This window comes from Setaria italica, chromosome II (assembly GCF_000263155.2).
Source record: "Setaria italica strain Yugu1 chromosome II, Setaria_italica_v2.0, whole genome shotgun sequence".
Taxonomy (NCBI): domain Eukaryota; kingdom Viridiplantae; phylum Streptophyta; class Magnoliopsida; order Poales; family Poaceae; genus Setaria; species Setaria italica.
Window position 1 is genome coordinate 8,824,945 of NC_028451.1, and position 5,354 is coordinate 8,830,298.

The following is a 5,354-nucleotide window of genomic DNA, read 5'->3' on the forward strand; positions in this document are numbered from 1 at the left end:
GAGGATTTTTATTATATATATTTTTGAGCTAGAATTTGATGGATAGCTTGCTTGTTATATATTATTCGTATTAGTTAAAAGAACTTGATCAATATTAGGTATGAGAAAAAAATAGAGTAAATGAGTTTTTAATATTTAGTCATTGCAATAAAATTAAGGGAAATAAATTGTAGGTGTAAGAAAATAGAATTTGGTCATTGCTACAATTTTTCATGTCACTATAATTTAACAATAATTCTATTTCTTTGACCAATAATTTATTTATCTCATATTTAATACAAGAATTAAATATTATAAACAATAATCCTATGCGAAGCTCTATGTTCATTTTTCACGTAATACGATGCAGATAGACCGGCAATGGATGTACCACATCCATTCCTCCGATCCCAGTTAACAATGTCTGCACATGGTATAAATGTGCTTACGCTATTCTCTGCACATAACTCAATCTTCTCCGAAGTCTATGGAGAGTCACCTCCGCTCCTCAGTACCAGAAAATAATGATAGAACAGAAGAGTTTTGAATCCACAAACTCGGGCTGAATATCATAAAAGAATCTTGAAATAGTATTCCAAACGCCTTTTAGAGCCTAATTTCTTATAATAGAAGTATGCTGGCCCAATATCCTCTTCAGGCAATGATCTGTTTACTAACCTTGACCTAGCGACTTTTGGTTGGTTTTGGCTTGCCACCATGGGCCATGCTCAGTGAAGAGATCTTTTACCTGGACGGACTATTGTGTGTGTGCCACCACACTTCTATTATGAGAATGTGGCACTTGCTCCAAAAAACGTTTGGATAATTATTTCAAGATTTCTTTATGAAATTCAGTCTGAGTATGTGGATTTGAAGATCTTCTGTTGTACCATTATTTTCTGGTACTGGATATGTGGAGGTGACTCTTGATAGACTTCGGAGAAGATTGAGTTAAGTGCAGAGATGGCTTGGAGGGCGAACATTCTGCTATGTTGTACCATTATTTCAGGATAATTGACTACGTGAAGTTCACTATGGAGCGTCTATAATATTTAGTGTATATGTATTTTTATTGTTTTGTTATGAGTGTAATATTTATGTCTCTTTAGTGATTATTATGAATGGTGAATGGTGAAATTTTCATGTGAATTGTTTTTATCTTTATGAAGGTTGATTGGTGTAAATTATGAATATTGATCAAGTTCTTTATCTAAAATGAAGACCTATGTCCATTTCTCACGTAATAATTTATTTATCTAATATTTTTTGCAAGGCTTAAATATTATAATCACATTAACTCTATTTTTCCCTACCTAATATTGATCAAGTTCTTTATCTAATACGAAGACCTATGTCTATTTCTCACTTAATACGATGCAGATGGACCGGCAATGGATGTATAATGTGGACAGACGGACCAATGAGTTTGTTGATGGCTTGCATTATTTTCTCGAAGTGGCCAAAGCGAACAAGCCAGAGAACGGGTTTATATGTTGGCCGTGCTTCCAATGCAGTAACAAGAAGGACTACTCTTCCTGGGGGACTGTTCACAGCCACTTGTTTAGATACGATTTCATGCCTAACTATTTGGTTTGGACCAAGCATGGTGAAAGAGGGGTTATAATGGAAGACGACGAAGAAGAGGAGAATGATAACAACATTCTGGACTGGGCTGCAGGCTAAACTTTTGCAGATAGTACAATGGGCGAGGCTGATGAAGATGAGTTTGCAGAAGATGGCCCTGTTGATAATCTTGATCAGGTGCTACGGGATGCACACAGAGATTGCAAAACTGAGAAGGAATCAGAAAAGTTGCAACGCATGATAGATGATCACAAAAAATTGTTGTACCCAGATTGAAAGCATGAGTATAAAAAACTGGGTACCACACTAGAATTTCTGCAATGGAAGGCTAAAAATGGTGTGTCCGATAAGGCATTTCAGGGGATATTGAAAATTGTAAAGAATATTCTTCCTGAGAATAATGAATTGCCGTCCATGATATATGAAGCTAAACAGATTGTTTGCCCTTTGGGATTGGAGGTTCAGAAGATAAATGCATGCCCTAATGACTATATCCTTTATCGTGGTGATGAATACGAGAAATTGGATGCTTGTCCTATGTGTGGAGCGCTGCAGTATAAGATTAGACGAGATGATCCTTGTGATGTCGAGGGGCAGCCTCCCACGAAGAGAGTTCCCGTGAAGGTGATGTGGTATCGCCCTATAATACCACGTTTGCAGCATTTGTTCAGACACAAGATGAATGCTAAGTTGATGCGATGGCACAAAGAAGAACGTAAGCAAGAGAGATGCTGAGACACCTCGTGGATGGGGTCCAGTGGAGATGAATTGATAGAGCATTCCCGGACTTTGAAAGTGATGCAAGGAACATAAGGTTTGGTTTAAGTACTGATGGATTCAATTCATTCGGTGAGTTGAGTAGTGGTCATAGTACTTGACCTGTGACCCTATGTATGTTCAACCTTCCTCCTTGGCTATGCATGAAGCAGAAGTTCATTATGATGACGGTGCTTATCCAAGGCCCAAAATAACCCGGCAACGACATTGACGTGTACCTAAGACCATTGGTTGATGAACTTTTACTACTCTGGAAGGAAGAAGGTGTACGTGTGTGCGATGAGGATAAAGAAGAGAGCGTTGACCTACGCGCATTGTATTTCATAACTATCAATGATTAGCCTGTGCTGAATAACCTTTCAGGACAGACTAACAAGGGATATTGGACGTGCACTCACTGTTTAGATGACACAGATAGCATATATTTGAAACACTGTAGGAAGGTCGTGTATATGGACCATCGTCGATTTCTTCCTACTAACCACCCATGAAGAAAGAAAGGGATGCATTTCAAAGGGGCACCAGACCATCGTAAAAAACCTGCACACCGTAGTGGAAAGCGTGTATTTGAGATGATAAAGAATGTAAGGGTAGTCTTTGGAAAGAGTCTTGGTAGCAAACCTGTTCTGAACTATGATAACGGACGTGCACCCATGTGGAAGAAGAAGTCTATATTTTGAGAGCTACCTTATTGGGAAATTTTAGAGGTCCGCAATGCAATAGACGTGATGCACCTGACGAAGAATCTTGGCATGAACGTGCTAGACTTCATGGGTTGTTATGGGAACTCAAAAGATACATTGGAAGCACGATAGAATCTGAAAGGTATGAAGCAACGAGATGACCTACATCCAAAAAAAAGAGATAACGGACAACACTACTTACATCCTGCCAGTTACACTCTCAGTAAGGAAGAGAAGGATAGCATGTTTGAATGCATGAATAGTATCAAGGTTCCGTCTAGGTACTCCTCGAATATAAAGGGAATATTAAATATGAAAGAAAAGAAGTTGACAAATCTCAAGGCCCATGACTACCACATATTGATGACCCAGTTACTTCCGGTTGCACTGAGGGGTATTATACCAGAGAATGAACGATTCGCGCTCATAAAGGTATGCGCGTTTCTCAATGCGATTTTGCAGTAGGCAATTGATACAACTAAGCTAGTAAAGCTACAGAATGATGTGGTACAATGTCTTATCAGCTTTGAGTTGGTATTTCCACCATCCTTCTTTAATATTATTACGCACCTCCTGGTTCACCTAGTCAAAGAGATTACTATTCTCGGTCTAGTATTCCTGCACAACATGTGGCCTTTCGAGAGGTTTATGTCAGTCTAAAAAATTATGTTGTTAATCATGCCCGTTCAGAAGGAAGGATCGTTAAGGGATATGGAACAGAGGAGATCATTGAGTTTTGTGTTGATTTTATTGACTCAATTAATTCGATTGGGGTTCCAACTTCACGCCATGAGGGAAACGGGTACCGTTGGAACGAAATCAAGTTTGAGCAATGATACTGATTTGTTCCACAAAGCACACTTCACTGTTCTGCAACAATCATGCTTTGTGGCTTCGTATATCGAGGAACACAAGCAGATTCTGTTGCCCCAATACCCGCGAAATCCAATGCCTAGATTATACGTCATCACATGGATACTTTTCCCTATTGGTTGCGTCAACACCTTATGGGTAACTCCACAATTCACGAACAACTCGCTTGGTTAGCCCGGGGACCTTCTAGCACAATCGTGAAATTCCAAGGTTACGAGATAAATGGTTATACATTTTACACGAGAGCCCAAGATCAGAAAAGCACCAATCAGAATAGTGGTGTCCGCATAGATGCCATAGAGAGCAACAGGAGCAAGGACTCGTATTATGGTTTCATAGAGGAGATCTGGGAACTCAAATATGGACCGTATTATGGTTTCATAGAGGAGATTTGGGAACTCGAACACATACCGCTGAACATCCCTTTGTTTTGTTGCCAATGGGTGAAGCTAATAGGAGGTGGCGTAACGAAAGATCAGTATGGAATGACAATAGTGGACCTGACCAAGACTGGATACAATGATGAACCATTCGTCCTTACCAATGATGTGCATGAGGTTTTCTATGTGAAGGACATGTCTAGCAAATTCAGAAGAGCCATGAGAGCCAAAGCGCCATATAGTTCTTTCAGGTAAAAGAAAAATCGTGGGGGTTGAGGAGAAAATCGACCAGTTAGATGATTATGATTAGTTTGATGGCATGCCTCCATTCGCTGTCAAAGTTGACCCAAGCATCATGCTAACCAAAGAAGAGGCTCCGTACTTATGCCGCGATCATGACCAAGGAACTTTCGTTAAGAAGAAGTTTTTTAACGTTACATTGTAATGCACTAAATATGGTTCACCTTTATTAATGCTCTATGGCCATCAGAACCTTTAAATTATATTGTAATGCTATATCACATTTAGTATAATTTTTAGTACATCAGTATAATTTAGTATAAATGCTCCGAAAATTAGTAGAAATGCTTAGGAAATTAGTATAATTTAGTATAAATGCTTAGTATAATTTAGTATAAATGCTTAGTATAATTTAGTATAATTTTTAGTACATTAGTATAATTTAGCATAAATGCTTTAAAAATTAGTAGAAATTTGTAGAAATGCTTAGAAAATTAGTAGAATTTAGTAGAATTTTGGTAGAGGTGTTGTATATATAATCTAATGTATGGTTTCATGTGTATATTTTAATCAATTTCTTTTATTTCATGGTTGTTCTATGATTTCATGCTTATACCTTAATTGTACTACCTGATACAATTTTTAATTTAATGTATCTATGATTTCACATGTATTTAAATTAGTTGAGATGGCAGACGAAGAGAATGTAAGGTATTTAATGGAGCAGATTATTGCTGGTGGTAGTGGCTCCAACGTTCCAATAACGTACACCGACGAAGAGGGTAGCCAGGCGGCATGTTCCTCAACATGTCCGGTGATGGCAATGATGAGCTCGAGC